General features: G+C 37.6%; 1 pseudogene; it reads right to left on the bottom strand.

The window, feature by feature from the left end:
• LOC125357940 overlaps window positions 1–21551 on the bottom strand; it is a 39386-nt pseudogene extending 17835 nt beyond the window's left edge.
• Window positions 21552–21853: the final 302 nt, after the last annotated feature.

The following is a 21853-nucleotide window of genomic DNA, read 5'->3' as shown; positions in this document are numbered from 1 at the left end:
CAAATCTAAGAAATATAATATACCCAAAATTTTTGAGTTTCTGTTTTGTTTTGTTTTTTTCCCCAACAAAACAGTATCTGAGAATCAGAAATATCAGACTATTTCCTCTAACCAGAGGTATATTTTCCTGGCTGAAAAAGCGATATTAACTACTCAGATGGGCCAGGAATAATATGACATCTAATTAAAGACATATCCTATTTTGAAGGTCAAAGGTGTTTTGTGGGGGATAAGCTTACTGGCAGTAGTATAATTCCAAAGAGTTTAAGGAGTCCCTGTCTTTTAACTCTAACTCATGCCTTATCAAAATAGGAATAATATTTGATTTCTTTTAGTTTTTACTACTAGTGCTAATAGTAGAATGGTTTATCTCTCATCTTAAACAACTTTTGCCCCTATTTAAAATGGAGAGTATTATTTATCATGGAGATGTCTCAGAAGAACTAAATGATATGCTCAAGGAAGCTATAATGAATGTTCCTTATAGTTAAATTGTACTAGATTGAGGTAAGTGTCAAAGTCCTGACCTCCAGTGGCTCAGAATGGGACCTGTATTTGCAAATGAGTTTATTACTTGAGCTAACATAAAATCATGAGAGGCAGACTGTAATCCCTTACAACTAGAGTCTTTGCCAAGTGTCTTGGAAGGAACAAACCTACCATTATCTTTACCTTGACATTGATCTTTTGGCTGCCAGGATTATTAGAAAATGAATTCATAATATTAAAGCCACCACATCTGTGGTACTTTAAGAGGGTAGCTCTACCCACCTAATGTAACAGAGCCAAGATCTGCACCATGGCTGTCTAACTTAAAGGATCTGCTTTCTCAACCTCAAATCCTCTTCCTTGGAACTAGAGAGAAGATATAAGCCAAGGCCATGGATAGCATGAGCTTAAACATACTCATCCATAGTAATTTGTCCTGAGTTTCACCTTTTATTTAATCACTTTTTGCATTACAAAGAGCCCAACTCTTTCCTCCTTTGGTGAAACTACCTTTATATATAGTACTTCACAATATATCTTGGTAGAAAAGTATTTTTAAATGTTGGCTTTTTCCATCTGAGTGCTCCAAATTCAGTGCCCTTTGTGTTCAATTTAATCTAAAATTGTTTTTATTCATCTTCCAAAGATCGTCAACATGCCCCATTTTCGCCCTCTCTTATCTGATTTGGCTCCCAAGGATACATTTTCAGTAGTTCTCCTCTTCTCTCAAGAACTCTAAATAAACACGTATTTTTTCATATTAAAAAAAAACCCAGCCATATTCTAGCTAACTTTTTTTCCACTAAACAACTAGGTAATTCAAACTGCCACTTTAGGCCAGGACTGGTGATTAGCTAATGATCTCACAAGTTCCAAAAAGGATTCATCTATTTGTTACTAATTTGAAAACTTGCCTTTTCCTCCATTTTATATAATCAGTTCCTTGTTGATTTCCACTCGTACGACATCAAAAAGCTCCTCACCCTTCGATCATTTTTACCACTGCGAGTGAAATAGCAACCACACATTTTTGGATCCCACTTCCTTCTACTTGCCCTTCTTTGGTTTACTCATTTGTTTTTCAAAACGTTTATGTTAATGCCTTCTTGGCATTTTGAGGCCAGCAGGCAGGATTTATAGATCATATTCCTGTTGCAACATCAGGATGGAAATACCACAAAGGTTTCCTGGGGCTACACAGCCCACCTGAGGTTTCCTTATGACTCAGAAAATTGAGACTGTCTCTGTGAATCATGTAGTTGAGGCAACCACAGCACTAATCTCACTCCCTGACTGCTGAGGATAAACATCTGTACATAGACATTTCTTTTGCACATCCAAGCAGGGTTTTCTGGAGGCCTGGGAGGGAATTGGGGTCCTGGGGTTCCTTGAGAAGCTCAGCCTGCAGCCCACGTGCTTGTGGGCAAAGAACACTCATCTCGCCCTCACAGAAGAAGATTTAGTGCATTTCCTGTGGCTTCTTCAGTTCATTACTCAAACTTGGGAGCCGGGAGGACTAGAAATGGACTCTGAATGTCATAAACAGAAAAAAAAAAACAACAACACCTTACAGAAAGACCTTCATAGCTAGGGAATTGGGAATTGGACTCAGAAGCCAGCAGAAAACAAAGGAAACAAAGACAAACCACGCCACCTTGCAGCACAAATTTGGTCAGGAATGAGCACTTGCAAAGCCACTGCTGACTGGATGGTTTCTAAAGGCTAGGTGGGGCTCAGTTGTACCTTCTAGCCTTTAATGACAATGGTTCTTTGGATCGCTACCACCTGACACAAATCAAATCCAAGCCCTGTGAGTGTGATGGGCCAGATATCTGCTTCTCATCTGTCAATTGTGCTAGATAATTGAACACCAGGCATCCTTCTCTCCTGAATGCAACTAGATTTTTGGTCATTTCTAACACCTTCTCTGTAATACAGTGCCACAAAGGAAAAGACAACTAAATGAATAAGGAGTATGGATTCATGAACATATACCAGAATCCCTCAGAGCCATAGGAAAAAGAAGCCCATTTTCCCCCAGAATTATTTACTTAAAACTTAGTGACAGGTATACTGTCATCACTTGTTTCTTCAGTCCTAATAAGTTGGGGGAAGGGGCTCAAACTGCATCTCATACAGGTCAGTCATTCTTGGTGTATACACACCTTACAAGATGGCATCCATTCTCATAATGTGCATAGATAGATAGCTGGCCTGACCCATAACAGGACTTTCAACAGACCATCCACAATTCTATGAAGGATATGTTTTCTATTCAAGAAATAGAGCACATGACTAGACCAGTGAATCCTAGGAGCCATTATTGTATTTCTTTTGCTGTAAGCCACACCCTCATTTGGGAGAGTGGAGGAGATCATGATTGCACACAGCCCAACAGGAGATCCATAGACAGTGGTGTAGAAAGAAGCGTGCAGGCAAATGGACAGGGCTAACCCCCCAGCAAATCTGTTCCTTTCACAGTGCTTGTGCAAAATATTCTTGGATTTATGAAAATAACAAGATAACCTTGAAATATAAGCCAAACATGTATAGCTTCAAACAAAACAGCTAGGTCCTGGAGTTTAGGGTATAGAGAGTAAGGTTAAAATAATATTTTCCATGAGAATGAGATTTAGAAGCATGTAAAGTAAACTTGTTTATTTGTTTAGCAAATACTTCTGGGCTGTAAAGCACATGTCAAGTAAGTGTGTGTGTGTGTGTGTGTGTGTGTGCACAGAATTCAGAGGAGAGTCTGAGATCAAAGATAAAAATCTGTGGGAAGTCTGCATATAGCCAGTACCCAAGTCAATGAATATGATAAAGTTGTCCCTTGAAACAGGAATCTGAGGGGAGAAGACACTTGGCCTGACCTTGAGAAAAATCTAATGTTCCTGTGATTGATTGATGTCTGTGATCTTCGATATCTCTGAGAAAGCTTTCCATTAACTATGACAAATGCCACCTTGTCATAAACATGGACAATGTTGTGCATTATAAAAAATGTGAACACAAATAAGGTTTCATAATGGCCAATGGAGATGTGTGGACCATAGAAAACAGTGTTCAGATAATTCTCTGTGTCTCCAGTAATAGCCAAGGGATATGTTGATTTACTTAGAGAACAACTGTGTCTAAAATTGAGTCATTTATTAGCTTATGATATTTAGTAGAAATTCTATGTAAGAATTTCTAACCACACATCCTTCAATGCTGTATTGACATTGGGTAGTGATGCAAGCTTGGAAAGGAAGGACAGAGGTGAAGATGCAAACACTCATAGGGCACCAGGGCAGGAAAGTGAGGGAGTCTGATACAATGACTCACACTTACTTAGGAACTCCTGATGAACAAGATAAGTATTCGTGAAATTTGGGGATTTTATTCTGAGAAATCAGAGAAATGGAATGAATGGCAGAGACAGGAAGACTGTCTTACATGGTCCATCAAGAAACGCTGCACAGCAGCAATTGGGAGCCAGTATCTCATTCGCTAGCAGAAGGCATCTTTCTACTTAAAAGCAACATTAAGTGAAGTTAATCATATTAGAAGCATTTTGAAAATGCTTCTTGTTTCCCAAATGAAACCAAGATTAAGGGAAGTGTATAATATGTATGGACAGCATAAGCTTCCTCTTGTAGACTGACCACTGTCCTAGAGCCTTCTAGAATGTGCTAGTCTTCTTCTAGAGAAATGTTATAGTTTCCTAAGGATGAGAGTTTTCTTTAGCATGTTAGTACTTATGGTTTTGCAAAATACACATTAGGCAAAGACTCAATCTCTAAGTGATTCAAGTACTATTTTGAGAATGTTAAATAAAAATTCCATTTTCAGAAAGGATTTATCCAAGGAGCTATAGAGGAAATTATTGAATCACATCAGTACACTGTGTTTTTGTACATGTTTTTCTAGCTGGTCTCTCCATTAACGAAATCGACTTGAACAGCCGATGAAATATTTCAGTGAGATAGCAGAATTTTAATATCAGCTAATTTCTTGATCCATCTATTTTCTTTTTTTCAAGGGCACCCAACCAAACAGGCTTTCAGAAAAATTAATATTTTGCCTTCCTTTTATTAAATCAACTCTGAGAGATTAGCCAAAAACATGACCAGAAAAAAAAAGAAAGGAAAAAACCCAGGTATACCTTCTAAAATCCGCCAGGCAAACAGGCCAAAGCCACTATGGCCGACTCATGCGAAAAGCAGCAGCCTGACTACTATCCATATGAAAGAGCTAGGGAAATAGAATTTCATGCTTGTCACCTTAGCAGTGATTTGTTCCCAGTAAAGGATTCCACTTTTAGGCTGTTCCCTTTCTTTTCAATTGGTAACCCTTCCCAGCCTTTCTACCCATGAAGACAGGTAGATGCTACCATTGTTAGTGTGGATTTTATACAGAAATCTCTGATTATCTTTTTGCTGAAGCTTTCCCTCTTCTTTTTTATTGTTATTTTAAAGGTGCTATACAAAGAGGTTACAGTTACCTAAATCAGGTGATTACATTTCTTTTTTAACAGTGTCACCTCTTTTTCCTCATTTTCTCCCAGTTTTTCCCTCTATCCCACTTGTTAAATACTATTCTTAATCACTGGTCTTTAATTGTTTGCTCTTTATTCTAGGATCTTAGGTTAATACTTGTTAAAGATAAAAATATATGAACTGTATCATCATAATCATCATTCTTTATGCACATGCCCTTTTGCTCTCTTTTTTCCCCTCTTCCTCTCCCTTTCTCCTTCTCCGTTTTCAAGAAAAGTGCCATCTCTTCCTCCAGATCCAACTTCAGAACCAGATTCCGATGCAGTTTCACCTCTCCTGGCTTCTGGATCATCAAAGTCTCTTCTGCAAGGACAGCATGGGACACTGTAGTAGCTCTCCTCAGACCCTCCAGTGCCCTTATGGGTCTCACGTGTTATCTTGCAGCTACTCTGTGTTTCTACTGGTACACGTTGTACTTTAGAGCTAGCTTCAGAGAACTATCCTTGATGTACTTGTGGCCTTCACCCACAGATGAAGAGACCTAGAAATATTTCTGGAAATTCACATTTCCCCAGGCAGAGCCCATGACTCATGATTGACAGGCAGGATAGGAAAGCCCAGCACCTTTCCCTGAGACTTGCTTCCATTCACTCTTTATGGTTTCCTCCTGGGGGACAAGCTCAGGTGGCATCTGCCTCACTGGACCCTTCTTGTCTTTCGTTGCCTTCTTGCTTTTCCCATTTCTCTGAAGGTTTCCTCTAGCAAAACTTCCTTAAGCATTTCTACAAAATCTCATCTACACCTTGCTAATAGAGGGATCAAAGACAACCACCAAAGGGGTTTGCATGTCTCTAACATTCCCCTTCACTGTCCCATCTTCACTCTGTAACAAGAGCAATCCTGTCACACTGCTCTGCTGCAGACCTTTCTGGGACATCTTGTCATTCCCAGGAAGCATCCTCATAGTGCATACATTTCCTTATGGTCTTTTTCTAGACAGACTTCCACTTTCTTTTCTACCCATGACCTAGTCCCCATTAGGATTTCCCCAGTTGTTCGAATACCCTGTGCACATACTCTCATCTTTCAATCTTTATAAAAAAATTAATTGCTAAATAAAAGGGATATATGGAGAGGTTATAGTTCATAAGTCAGGTAATGAGTACATTTCCTTTTGGACAATGTCATCCCTTCTCTCGCTCTCTCTCCTAGTTTTTCTCTCCTTCCTGCAACCACAAGTTTTATAGCTCCTTTTCCTAGTGTCTATTCATACTCTCAATCTTGTCCTCCCCAATCTTATACTTTCTGCTTTTTGGAAGGTTCTCATCCTTTCTGGGAAGTTGGTCCCCTGTCCCTCTCTGATCACAGTCGCCTGCTTTCATCACAACATGGGGCTCAACATGCCTGGTGCCTTAGCCTGTTTGACCATCTGCCTTTCTCATCAGAGTGTAAGCTCTGGGCAGTGACAAGTTCTGGCTACACTCCAATATCTTGCACAATGCCTGACCTTGAGCAGTGAGGAGAATAAGAATGCCCATCTGTACAAGGTGCTGAAAACATAACCAACAAAGATTTCATTTACCAGACTCCTTCCTGCCCAGAAGAATATTCCATGTACTTAGAGAAGCACTTAGGCAAATTGACAATATCCCATGTACTTAGAGAAGCACTTAGGCAAATTGACAAGTGGCTTTGGTGAACACTGAGATCTTTGAGGTTCCAATTCAATTCTGATGACCACTAGGATTTGTACTTTGCTGAGTTGAAGGTGCAAATATGAGGCCAAAATTGAATTGCTTGGACTAACAGAAGATAGAAAGAAGGTAAACATATGGAGTCTCTTTTCCTTGTACTATTTAATGAAAGTCGGACAAATAAGGAGTATTGGTTTGCTACTTAGCTATCAAAATTAACAGCCTATCCAGAGATCCAAGATTTCTGAATAAGGGAATATACTTTGGCTTAAAATAAAATAGAAATGTCCTTGTCACTCAGGCCCTGAGTATTCTTTTGTATTGTTGGTGACATTGCCAAAATAATGCCCAATGATGACAGGGCAGCTGCAGGATATTCAAAGGGATTGTTAGCAGAGAGAAAATTAGAGGGATTATTCAATTATTTCTAAGGGTAAGAGCTGTCTCTCATTAACTCAGACCAAGTGTGGACAGAAGATGAAGGAGAGCTCATAAAATTATAGTTTCACAAACTGATAAACTTATTTCCCACTTAATAATTTTGTCCACTCTGACAACATTGCCATCAAGTGAAAAACTGATAAATATGAGTAAGAGAGAAGTATGATGTATCCCATTACAACCCAAGTAATTTCTCCAGATAGTACAATGTAAAAATTAAACAAAGAAGTCATATCAATGTAAGAAAAAAATTCCAAACATCTTGAATAAAAGCATGAGATTCTAAAGCTTCTTGTGCTTTCTTTTTGTCAACACTTTCTTCATGAATTTCTTTAACTTTTTGATGACTTATAATTGCATTGAACTCAATTTCACAATGAGACAGTTGTATTGTACTGCAGAGGTATTAAGTTTTTATTGTAGAGATAATGATCAAGTACAGTAATCAAGTACAGCTCAACATGGAAGATAGAGAAGTCACGCTCATGGGCAAGAGCCTGAACAGAGGCTCTGCCTTCGCATGTAAATATGAACTATAATGTTTGTGGAAGATCCAAAGACAACAAGAAACTGAAGTGCCTTCATTTGAAAGTTCTGATTTCAAACTATGCATCTGTCAGAAAGAATGACATTGCCCCATTCTTGAGGAAATGAAAAGACTTAGAAAAAAAATCATACTAAGTATAGTGATCCAGACCCAAAGAAACATAGACTCTATGGCTTCCTTCATTGTAATAATTAGAACATGTCTAGGATAGTACTAACAGAAGATCACAACAGCTCAATAGCTATGTACATATAATCATATAAGATAATTCTAAATAAAATGAACTCAAAGTTATGGAACCAAGTAGTTTATCATTGCTGTTGGTATTTTTAATGTACTATGTGAAATTATTTTTTTTCTTTTGTTTTTCTTCCCTATGGATAGACCCTGTTGTATTTTATTTGAGTACCCTGAAATTATATATATATATATATATATATATATATATATATGTTTATCTGAATTAGGGAAGGGAAGGGGAAAATCAAAATGGTAGAGAAAGGATAAAAGGTGAACCAATGCAACAGCAATACTTACAAGACAATATATTACAACTTGGGGGAAGGGGAGTTGGGGAGGAGGAAGGATGAGAGAGAAATGAGGGAGGAGGTAACAAGTTTGATAAGAAATGTACTCACTACCTATGTATGTAACTATAATCCCTCCATACATCACCTTGACAATAATATATATATATATATATATTATATATATATATATATATATATATAAGGTCAGACTGCCTTTGCCAGAATCTGTAAAGTTGAAGTATTATTTCTTTTTGTTTTCTTTCTGTCTTACTGTTTTTTTATTGTACTTCAACAGTACAAGAGTGTTTTATTGTGATCATTCTATAAATTCATAGAATGCATTTTGAATAGATTGGCCCTTTCTTTCTTATAATCTGTTTATCTCATTTTGGGGTGATAAGCAATTTTTTTAAATCAGTGTTCAAGTTCTTATTGACTTAATGCTATGTCTATCCAAAATTTATATGTTGAATCCTTAATCCCCAATACAAAAGTGAGATTTCTGGTAGTCATTAAATGTAGGTGTGGTCATGATGATGGAGTCCCTGTAATGAAGTTAGTACTTTTTAACAACAGGAAGAGTCTAGGGGCCAGAATGTGGCTTAATGGTAGAGTGCTTGCCTAGCAGCATGCATGAAGTCCTGGGTTTGATTCCTCAGCACCACATAAACAGGAAATGCTGGAAGTGACACTATGGCTTAAGTGTTAGATTGTTAGCCTTGAGCAAGAAGAAGCTCAGGCCCTGAGTTCAAGCCCCAAGACTGGAAAAAAAAAAACGCACAAACAAACAAGAACAGTCCAGAACCATGCAAAGATATAGGAAGAAGACAGCTCTTTTGAACTAGAAATCGAGCCCTTTCCACATATCTAATCTACACTAGGATTTTGAACTTCTCAGCCTCCAGAACTGGGAGAAGTCAATGTTATTTATGCCTTCAATAGTTCTATAATACCAGTTATTATAGTGACCCAAACTAACAAAAGTAGTATAATTTTTCAAGTGTCATTAGGTTAAATGTCTTTAAGTCTGTTATGGAAGATTAGCCCAAATTCAAAATTTGCCTTCTCTTCTTCCTTTGTTTGAATTTTGCCCAGTGGTATTGATGTGCGCTAGCAGAAAAGTGGAAGGGAATTCCCTATAGACCTAAAAAAAAAACACTCAAATTATGTACATTTTGTTTTTTGATTAGTCCGTGAAAAATACTGAATTCTGCTAAGACTAAGATTCCAGAGTGTCTAGCCAATGTTATTAGACTTTTCTCCAGTAATTTCCTACATTCCCCTATTTTCAATCCTCTAAACACATAAGCTTGTTTGTGTAAAATACAGCCTGGAGAGCAACACAATATTTTCTTCTAGATACATGTGAAGACATCTTAAGACAGTAAAGATGAAGTGCTCTTTGCTTCCCTCAAGAGATTGCTTACATTCAGCATAATCAGCAGCCTCTTGAGACGCAGGCCAACCTACCAGCAACCCTCTAGAGGCCTAGAGTTTTCTGATTTGGGGTATGCTTCCTGCAGATGGGCATTGGACACCTGTAGCATCCTGTCATAGATAATTGACAGACATGATAATTAACATAGATTTCTGACCAAGAGTCTGCTGTCTTATGTTAACATAGGTATATAAAACTAGCAGGGTAAAAAAAAAAACTTAGATCTTTAAATTTCAGACTTAGTACTCAGCTCTTGGCAATGCTAAGAGTGTGATTAGGGAATATTCTGGTGCATTTTCCCACAAACACAACACTGACAAACACCCTTTTGTGTTATTATGCAATGTGATGAGATGTAATCTTACTTTTAAAATAGTGTCTGGTACTACAAGAAGATAGAACTTAGCAAAATCACCAGGAGTTTATTCCAGCATTTTGATAAGAAAACCAATCCTTTTAGCTGTAGCTTAGCTTTATTTAGAGTTTAGATCAGAATTTCTTGGATGACAGAAGCTGAAGATGTGATTATCTATCTTCTTTAATAGTAGCTTGATATGATGCTATACCCTCATTTAGTCTTATTGCTTGCAAGAAATGTGCACATCTATGTTTTAAACTTTAAGAAATTGGCAAGTATTTATCTCAGGCTATATTAGTCAGAAAACGATGCCTTAAATTCAGATGATATGATTATTTTTTATCTCCTAAAATATTTCTGTGCTGGTTGATGTGGTTATGATTGTCACCCCATCGGTTTTATAGGATGGGAATGGGGAGAGGCCTCTTGATCACAAGCAAGGGAAACCTCTCCCAGCCCCAGGAAATTAAACCAGCTGTGATCATTCCTATTTGTCAATAATGCACCTAGGAATGGACATTTGGTTCTTTTTTTTGCTAAAGAAATGTAAACCATGGCTGGGAATATGGCCTAGTGGTAGAGTGCTTGCCTCACGTACATGAAGCCCTGGGTTTGATTCCCCAGCACCACATATATACAAAAAGGCCAGAAGTGGCGCTGTGGCTCAAGTGGCAGAGTGGTGGCCTTAAGCAAAAAGAAGCCAGAGACAGTGCTCAGGCCCTGAGTTCAAGCCCCAGGACTGGAAAAAAGAAAAAAAGAAAGAAATATAAACCAAAAGTTTTACAGGACAGTGGAATCCTATTCTAAATAAAAAGACTAAACAGTCTAAAGTAAAGGCTGTTATGTCTATTGGATTCCTAAGAACACTGTTGAACTACTGAACCAACTTGAGCAGCCCTTATCTGTCAATTCTTTCGATATGAAGACAGCTAACTGATTTATTAAAGCTACAAAGGAAACAGAAAATCCCGCCAGATTTTCTGTTCCTAGCAACTGAATATATTTGGACACAGAAGGCTTGTAAAGGAGATAAAATTTATTTTTATAGTCTAGTAAGTTTTACCTTAGCATTTTAAATTTCATAGCACATATATAAGATGTTTTGAACTTTAATATTATCAGTATAATATTGATTTTTCCTTCCTATTACCAAAGCCTAAACAAGGATAGTTATTCATTTAAATTGCCCTTTTTCCCAGCAATATTATTAATAAGCACAGCATTTGGATTTTCAACCATAAAGGTAAAATTCTTTAAGATTCTTATCTCAACTTTCCTTTAGATTCATGAACATCACTGTTACTTTAAGAATTTTTCCTGCAATCATAATGCATGATATACACATCCTCTATATTTGTCTAGATTATTAATGAGTCCTACAAGAAGTATTTCTAGATATTTTCTAACTAGTTATTTTACTAAGGTCAGACAGATACTTGATTAATCCTCCAGCAATTTTTCCCACTGAGAAAACTAAAGCCTCAAATTCCCTCTGAAAAGGATAAAGTAATAATGAAGCTCTCTATTCCAGAGAGCTACTACCACCTCATCAAAGTTGCCCACTAAACTATATACAGATCAATGTAAAATATTTAGCTATTTAAACATTATTACCTAGCTTCAATTTAGGCAGTACTGAGTGATTGAAACCTGAAGTTGTTTCCTCCCTCATTTTATGTAAGATAGTACAAATGAATAGAGTCTGTTGTGAGTGAAGATTCATTGATGTAATCTCAAGGCCTGAAGAGTTTTTCCAGATATAACAGCCACATAAAAGAAATAGGTTGGCATTATACCTTTAACTTATAAATTATATAGCAAAAGAACATACCACTTCATGTTCCAGTATGGTTACCTCAACTACTAAACTAAAGATGCAAAAATTTCCTGATTCCGTAATTATCATAGATATATAGACTATATACAATTGTCCTACACAGAGAGAGAGAAATTTGAGATGTTTGTGTTTATGATTTTCATTTACAATTGTCTCTTCTAGCTTCTAACATGAGCGTAGGAGAAAAAGACAAAAATATCTTCTTTGCCAAAATGTAGAACCCAATGGCCAAAGAACAAAACTGATCAATGTAAAGGATGTTATGGAAAGAATGTAAGTTTTGCAATCAGAAGGTTTGATTTGAACTTTAAATCATGATTTACTTACTTTTTTGTGTTACCACCAGTTTTAAATGAACTCATATTGCTTCTAAACAAAGTGCCACTGTGTGATTCTCAATAAAGTTCTATTAAAACTGAACTAAACTTTTATTTTATTTTTTTATTTTTGGCCAGTCCTGGGCCTTGGACTCAGGGCCTGAGCACTGTCCCTGGCTTCTTCCTGCTCAAGGCCAGCACTTTGCCACCTGAGCCACAGCGCCCCTTCTGGCCATTTTCCATATATGTGGTGCTGGGGAATCCAACCGAGAGCTTCATGTGTAGGAGGCAAGCACTCTTGCCACTAGGCCATATTCCCAGCCCCTGAACTAAACTTTTTGATCAGTGCCACCCTTTCCATCACTCCCCCCACCCCGCATTATTCCCAGTCCTTCCCATCCCCTCTATTTACCTGGTTATATTCTCACATATATCCACTGAATATTATGTCTGCATTCACGACACTTTCTTTCTCTATTTGTCTACACTCCTCCCATAGACCTCACTGCTCCTCCAGCAATGCATGTTCTAGCTTCTTGGTACTTATGTTGTTAAACTGCAAGCTAGTTTTTCCAAGGTGTTATACTACTGGGTTCTTTCCCAGCATATACTAACAAACTGACACGTGTATTGAAACCCCTTTGTACAACTTCTTCAAGTTTAAAAGAAGCTGGGCATGAGTGGCTGATGCCTATAATCCTAGCTACTCTGGAGTCTGATATCTGAGGTTCATTGTTTCAAGCCAGTCTGGGCAAGAAAGTCTATGACTCTCTTATCTCCAAGTAACCACCAAGTAGCCAGAAGTGGAGCTGTGGCTCAAGTAGTAAAGTGCTAGCCTTGAGCAAAATAGCTCAGGAACAGCACCCAGACCCTGACTTCAAGCCATAGGACCTGAAAAAAGAAAGACTTAAAAAAAGAGATACAGAAACAATTATTGCAGTGGAGAATTCACTGCAAATGGAAAAATGCAGGCATGAGCAATGGCTATAATAGGATTAATTTTCATGTAAATAAGAGATTCCAATGAAATTATCTCTTACAAATAAAGTTAAACTGAACCTTGATACAGAAAAAAAACATTTAAAATGCCATTCTGTTTTGTGAGTTACATTCATATGATGGAGTTCAGACTGGCCTTGAACTTGCTATATAATCTGAATTGCCTTTGAACTCACAATCCTTCTGACTAGCTTTATAAGTGCTTAAATTATAGGTATATGCCACTACACCTGGAAAACTATATACTCTTATAAGGCCAGATTTGTGCCCCACTTATATCCTTAACCACAGATTCTAGATGCAGAATACATCTACATAGTTTGTTGAACCAATAGCCAAGTAGCTATTTTGAATGGACAATAGTGCTGCCCTTGGCTAGCAATAGTTACTTAAGAAATACTTCCTCTTTGGCAAGATTCATATACATAACTTGTATGCACCTGTGGTCTATGACATGAAGGAGACTTGGAAAATTAATGATGGCATGATGTTATCTAGGGCAATTTTACTGTCTATGTAGAAAAAAATTCCAATAGAGCTCTGCTGCCACAACTTGGTTGCTAGTCAAGCTTTATGATGAATTTCTTGTACTGAAATGAATGAGTGCCTCCTCTGAGAATTAAACATTTCTACACAAATATTAGAAGTAATTTAATGTAATTGTTGTCTGCAATATATGAAGCAAAGACAAAAAATACATGAAATTTTATCAGGAGTTGTCTCTGGTCAGTTGTGCTGGGTATGAAATATGAGCTCAGCTGATGCTTTGATATATTTTTCTTCTCATTGAATTAATCCCTTGACAAAAATATCTATCATTTTATTTGTATTCTTTTGATTTATTCTTTAAAATAAATGCCTCCTCCAGCCAATGATATAGTTAGATGGGTTAATCTTTCTCCAGCCTATCTTTGAAAAGGAAGGAAAGGGTATCTTAATTGATCTTCCTATGATATTGGTCATTCTTATCATCACTCATATGGGGAGCATGCCTGTGTATGTGCATGTCCACATATGTTTAAATGAATGTATGGGTGTATACACATTGTGAGTAAACATATGTGTATATGTGTGTGATCCTAAATGCCACAATCACTGTATCATTCTCCTTCACAACCTTGAAGTAGAGGGTTTTTTTTCCCCCCATTCCCAGTTTCCCAGAAGATCTAGTGAGACCTAACCATCTTTCAGAAGACATTCTTGTATAAATATGAAAAGCATTATTAGTTGTCATCTTTGTAACATTGGAAATTAAATGATAGGTCCTTACCATTTAACTCTAACAGAATGCTCCACAATGGCTAAGCGTCACTAATAGTCACGAAGTAAATTAAAATCTCTGCTAAACATGGTCTTAGGAAGAAGGAGTAATTACAAACTATAATTCTATTTATTTAAAAAGAGAGTTGGAGATATCAAGGAGACAACAAGGAGAAAAATAATCCTACCAATATGGTTATTTAACAAAAATGTTGAACATTTGATTTGCAGCCATGATTCACACCTCTGTGAATTCACACCAGCCCTGTTTTTCAACAGTCATTTTTAGGGTAAGGTCTTATTTCCTTCCACCCCTGCATGCTCCTGAGCCTTGATCTACCTACTTTTGGAGCTTTTCCAGGATCACAGGCAAACTTTGCCATATCTAGCTTCCTTCCTTGGAGACAGAGCCTCATGGATTATTCTTCCTAGCCTGGTCTGATCCTGCATTCTTGTCAATCACAACAGGCTCTTAGCTACCCTGGAATAACAATGTATACCAATGCACTCAGTTATGGGCAGTCGTGGTGAGCTTTTGTAATTTCTTGTATGAAGCTATTGAATTGTTTTCCAAAATGTACTGAAAACTGATGTGGAAGGAGGCAAAGATAAGGTTGTAAAGCATGTTGTTCAAAAGGAATTGTACTCATTCGCTGATTCATGTAACTCTAACCCCTCTGTATATCACCTCTATAATAACAATAACAATAAAAAGAAGAGCTTGAGATTAATGCCTTGTATCTGTGATGTCAATGAATGCTTAGAGATCACTGAACAAGTGCATGAAATATGACTAAGGCATATTCTATCAAGTATGACCACTTTATTAATACGGTATGCTGTTTATTTCTTTCTCTGTTTGGACTAAAGAGACCAACTCCAAATTGGCATATGGAAATTAAAGAAAGAATGGTTTCTGAAGTGTACTACATTTTGCTAGGAATTTGTAATTTATTTAACCAGATTATTTTTTCAGAATTATATCCATTTAATATATGTTTCTTTCTTCTTTTCTTTTAAAGAATAATTTTAAAATCAAATTTACCCAAGAACCATATAACAAACCTGAAAGTTTTTAATAAACGACAGTTTAATTCTATATCAGGAATATTTCAATTCCATTCTATTTCTGCAGGATCTTAAAGTAAGCATGATTCATTAAAACCTCATTCATTCATTGTGAAAATAGAACAGCAACTTATGTACATTACAAATGGCCTCATTATGAGAGCAATTTGCAAACTATATTAAGCCCTTACATTCTAAAGGAAGCTACATAGTTTATTCACATTGTAAGCTGGCCATCATTTTAAATTCCCAAACTATCTTCCTTATTTTATAAATTAATTTTTTGCTAATGTCCCATTTGTCATTTGTGTTACTAACAAATTCCATTATGCAAATCTGCCAGTGTTTATAATTTGTTTCCATAAAGCTTGAAATCAAGGTAATAACTTTCATTTTATACTTGCATTGAAATCTCTTGCCCTCTCTGATTAGTATATTCCTACCTTGACCCTGGGAAACCGTAAACTGTCTTTCATTTTCTTTATCTATTTATCTATTTATCCTTTTTTTTTTCAAATTTTGAACTAGAATATAGAATTCAAGCCACCTAAGGCCCTTATATACCTACTTTAACCCTCGTTGAAGATAGAAAAATCCATCCTCCAAAGCAGATTTTATGTACTTCCTATGTTATAAGACTTATAATACTGTTTGTGATGAGAACCAGGCCAGCATAATTTAGTTTCCCAGAGAGAAGAAAAGATCTCCGTTTATTACTCATGAGATGCCCTATACAATCAATTCAGTCATTCTTTAGCAGCTCTAAATGAGAAGCCAGAAGATGTTATTTTTGGAGGATAATTTACCAACAAAGGCAATCCTGGCAGACTGCTTAGAAATGGCATCAACACAGATTGGCAAGGACTGTGTGTGGGTGTCAGGCAGATGCAGAGGGACAGATGCTTCAGCTGCCTGCTCCCTTCCATGGCTCTTGGTACTGCCTGAGAGACAGATGACCAGCAGATCAACTGGAGAGCTTATGCTCTGTCAAATTCCAACAGTGGACCACCACAAAGCATCCCACTTTGGACAGTAATGGCTATCTACATCTTCCTTGAGAACATGAGAAATATTTAACATTTCCCAAAAGGCATGGAGGTTAGTATGGCATTGTAGATCCTAAATTAAAATAATAAGTTTAATCTAAGGATTATTTATAACTACAACTAAAACCTTAATGTTTGGGTTAAAGTATTGGTGCTTTTATGCAAATAAATGTCTACTAGTAGGAAAGTAATAGAGGATGTCTGACATAAACACTTTACTCATATTTAGTTGATTATGCCATAATAAAATTTTTGTCTCGAAAGGCCTAAGAAAAACACTGATGTTATTCTCCTCTGTATATTAACCATGTACATATCATTGGCAGACTATTCAAATCACATTCAACTATAATTAATCTAGGAGCAAAGTAGAATGGTTTGAAGTATACAGGGAAACTTTCTAGAAGTACAAGGTAGGAGTGAGTCATGAGAGCATCAACAAATTTGACTTTTGATTCTTTTTCTTTTAAATCAAACAAAGAGAAAAATGTAGACAGCCTCAAGCCACAAAACCAAGTATACAGAAAAAATATTTAATTGTTTTCTTTCATCCATCCTACCATTTTGGAAAGTATATTCCACCTTAATCATTTTAGCTACCATTACTAAGTCAGTTTGCAGAAGTTTCCTCTTAGAAGACACAAGCTGTCCTGGATTATGTTTTATTGTGTCACTACTTTTGGAAATGTTGCAAGATGCAGAATTCTTTGCAGACCCAGAGAATCCAAGGTTCAATCTGTACTGCTAGATGAGCCAGAGGAGTATTTCCCACTTGGATGTAGACGGCTCTATGCTAATGTGACAGCTAACAGCACCTTTTGTAACTTGTTGCCAGAAGCACATTTTGGGGCCATGTGGTTAGGACATCACCAGTGGCTTGTGAATAAAGTGTTAACCAGCCTATCTATACAAACCATGCCTCCTTAGATTCAGACTCTGAGAAACTCCCTCTCTACTTCACAGAGGACAACCCTGTGACTTAGATTAACAAAATGTGGCAGAAGAAAGCTAGATCACATCTAAGCTTAAGACTACAGAGTTGGCAACTTCGAATACCACAGTTTAGGAGAGGAGGGTCCTGATCCATCATGTGACAAGTTCAGATGCTATATGGATGGATCACCAGGAGAGTCAGGGGCGGGGTGGGGGGGGGTTGAGATCACCTAAGAGTCAAAGAATTGTTCCTAGCCCCTTTCAGCTATCCTCCCCAGGACACGTAAGTGAACCTGTCCAATATTTCAAGTCATGGCCACCATCTGGCTGCCCTGATTCAGAAGACCCCAACTAAGATGAGCAATAAATAAATAATAAATCAAGAGAAATCTCAGTTGTAAACACAGAATCCTGACAAATAACAGAATTATCAATTTAAACTCAGACTTTCAGAGTGGATAGTTATATAGTAGAAGATAATCAAAAACACATTTGGGATAGCTAACACTGTCTTTATCCATTCTTCATCTATTTTAACATTATGTGCTATATTATTGCCTTAACAAATACTATGGAAGTAGAAAAAATACATGATGTGCATCAGCTGTTTATTTCCCCATTCCTGGCTCTGCCAGAAACAGGTAAGGGCAGTTCAAGCTTTTTAGTGTTTGAGGACAATCTCTCCCCTCCTGTACCACCAGCTCTGCTTCTTTTTCTTGTCTCCAGGGCTACAACCCTCACTGTCCTGAGAATTTCATTGTGCAGACAACTTGCCAATGGATACTGCATTGGTGCTGCCTTCTGCCAGCAAACAGGTCTACCCATTAGGTTCATGGACCCAGGCAATAATCCCACTGCAGTCCAGGCTCCTGTTGAACCTCTCTGTTCTGAACTACTGTCCAGAAAAACACCTTCAGTTGTGTGAACACAATTGCTTCCATCCTTAAGAAGGGTAGAAACAAGGAAATGGTGGAGAAACCCAAGAATTTCCAGACACCTCTTTCAAGGCCTTCCTAGAAGGGTAGAGGGTGAGAGGTAGGGTCAATGGTGACGTTCAAGACCAGCCTTGGCCTCAGGCATAACATGTCTGTGTCTCTGCTCTCTGCTTGTCTCTCAGTTACAGCCCTGCAAATATTTCTTCTCAGGGAAGTAGTGTCTGTTATCACCCCAGTCTTCCCAGCAGCCCCAGCTATACCAGGAGGCTGCTTGTTCTGTAGTTCTCTGCGGTACAGTAGCATCAGGGGAGAATACTGAATGTTCATGGTTTTGCTGTGCCCTACTGAATATTTTCTGAAGAGCTGAAAAAGAGGTCTTGAAACATAAAATAGGTGCAGAAAAACAAGATACTTATGGTTTATGCCTTGAGTTCTAGCAACTCACGAGACTGAGATCTGAGGATCTCAGCTTAAAGCCAACCTAGGCAGAAAAGTATGAGGGACAAGGTAACAAACAGTACAAGAAATGTATCCAATGCCTAACGTATGAAACTGTAACCTCTCTGTACATCAGTTTGATAATAAAAATTTGAAAAAAAAAGACTGTGGCTCTAGTTAACCAGCAAAATGCTACATTAGAGGTATAGAGACATAGTTGTGAGCTGGAATGCTAGTCAGCTAGAAAGATGTGTGAGAACACAAAACGCTGAATTTAATCCCTGGTAGTATTACAAAAATAGAAAGAAGGAAGGAAAAAGGAAGGGAGGGGTGGAGGGAGGGAGGGAGGGAGGGAAGGAGGGAGGGAAAGAAATCATAGGGACTGATTTGATCGATGTATGTGTTTAAATACTACACTGTACCCCATTAATATGCACAATTATTACATTCTAATATAAATTAAAATTCTCATCTCCAAAAAGTGTAGGTGCTTTCTCCTATTATATTTGCAAAACCAAAGTCAGTCAACAATCACAAAACTGCTTATTGTAAGCTTTATTTTACTATACAGTACATATTGAAATGGTGAAAAGAATCTAAATACAGTAAACAGTAAATAATAAAATTGCTAACTTCCTAATTTTTAATAATTGGTCTGTGGTTAAATGTAACAATTTCTTGTAGTTGAAAAACAATTAGAAGCAAAAAATAGGTCTTCAATTTACTCTTAAGCAGGTTCAGCATAATTATTTATCGTGAAAAAAGATAGATTTGTGTAAATAGTAACTGGAAGCTTTTTATCTTAACTTTCCTAAATCTGAAGTTGTAGTAAATAAAAAAATATTGTATTAAATAAAATAAATAAAACAAGGCTCTTTGGTTACTGGTGGCTCCTGCCTACAATCCTAGCTACTCAGGAATATGAGAACTGAAAACTATATTTGAAGCCAGCCCATGCAGGAATGTCTGTGACTCTTATCTCTAATTAACCACCAAAAAGCTGTAAGTGGATCCACAGCTTAAGTGGAAGAGTGCTGGCCTTGAGCACAAAAGCTCAGGGATAGTATCAAGACCCTGAGTTCAAGCCTCATGACTTGCACACACAAAAATTAACAACATTAAAAAGGCTTATATCTGAGTCCCTCTGAAACTATTTAAGCAAAAACAATAAAAAATCTCTGGGAGAATGGCCTGCTGCACATCTATAGTGGGTTTAGACTCAGGGCTTCACATTCTCGTCAGCTTTCTTACACATAGTTATAACACTACACTTGAGCCATGGCTATAGTCTGGCATTTTGCTGGTTCATTGGAGATGGTGTCTCTCAGATTTTTCTGTACTGGCTGGCTTGAAACCATAGTTATCCAGATCTTAGTCTCCTGAGTATCTGGAAATTACAGGTATGAGTAACCAGAGTCCAGTCATATCAATAGTTTCATAGCGTCCTGGGGATTATAATGTATAGCCCAAAGGGAAAAATAAAGCATCAAATTCAGCAATGGAGTCCCTGGGAGGAAATATAGAGACAAGCAAACCCAAGAGCTCAGGCAGTTCAGGTTCTGATGTAGATAGGCTGGTGTCAAAGAATCCAGAATCCAGAATCTTCTGGATTTGCCCCATAGATTGAGTGAGAAATGACAGTTAACTAAAAAATAGCATGACTTACAGAACACCATGCACACTGATGTTATCAAGGATGTTGTTACTATGGTGAGCAAGGAAATCTGCTGCCCTCTCTCCCAACTCCCAGGCTCAAGTATCTACAACATCAGCTTAAGCTGTCTTCATCTACCAAAACCCACATCCTTAACTAAAAATCAATCATCCTTTCCCCCATCACTCTCACAGAAACCTGTCATAAAACAACAACAACAAAAAAGAAAATATGGCCAGGCACTGATGGCTCATGCCTGTAACCCTAGAAATTTAGGATGCTGAGATATGAAGATTGCAGTTTGAAGCTAATTTGGACAAGAATATCTGTAAGAGTCTTGTCTTCAATTAACCAAAACAAAGCAGAAGTGTGGCTCAAGCAGCAGAGTGCCATCTTTGAGTGGAAAAGCTAGGGACCTATGTTCAGGACTTGGATTTAATTAAGCCCCAGTGCCAGTACCCACACACACATGCACACACTCACAGGAAGTTGACAATAGGGTTGGTTTTTTTTCCTAAATCCCCTTATTGGGGATTTATCTCTGTGATCCACAGGTATTTGTCAGTAAGCAGTAAAAAAAAAAATAAGTATCATTAAAAGTGAAAGGGCATACCAAAATCGAGAGACACAAGATAAAAAGACAAACCACTACAAAAGCAATGCTTGCAAAACTGTTTGGTGTAAACCAACTCAACAACTCATGAGGGGAGAGGAAAAGGGGGAGTGGGGAGGGAGGAATGAGGGAGGAGGTAACAAACAGTATAAGAAGTGTATCCAATGCCTAACATATCAAACTGTAACCTCTCTGTACATCATTTTGACAATAAATAAGAAAAAAAAAGAAAAAGAAAATTAGCATCTTAAATAATGAGCGTGGACATTACCATTTGTCTTTATACGCTGCAGCACAAATCTTCAGCACAAACACAGGAGCATGGAACACGTATGTGAGTCACTGACATTGCACCATTTCTCTTTTGCAGCTAGAACATACGTATGCATTTCATGTTTAGCAAACCAGCAGAAATACTGTACAAAACTCACTCACCTGTTTTTATTCCCATTCTGGACATGTGAATGTTCTATCATCGCACTTTAACTTTAGGTTAGCAATGAGTAAAGAAGCAGTGAAAGGAAAAGGAATTGTGAACTGCCTGTTCCCCCTTTCTTTCCATAGCATCATTTGATTAGAGATGGCTGGCTAACACAGGACAGTAACATAGGTACAGCAGGCTAAGGAGAGGTCCTTGGCTTTGCTTAGTTGTGTTGCTTCCCCAGGCTCAGCAGGTAGCATGAGCTCCTGGAGCTGGGAGAACTCTGCTTTATCAGTCACAGATGACATTTTGCATGCTCAGTTCACTGGCTCTCTCATCATGTTCCATTTTCCCGGC

Source organism: Perognathus longimembris, chromosome 10 (assembly GCF_023159225.1).
Source record: "Perognathus longimembris pacificus isolate PPM17 chromosome 10, ASM2315922v1, whole genome shotgun sequence".
Classification (NCBI taxonomy): Eukaryota; Metazoa; Chordata; class Mammalia; order Rodentia; family Heteromyidae; genus Perognathus; species Perognathus longimembris.
This window is presented reverse-complemented; position numbering and strand designations above follow the sequence as displayed.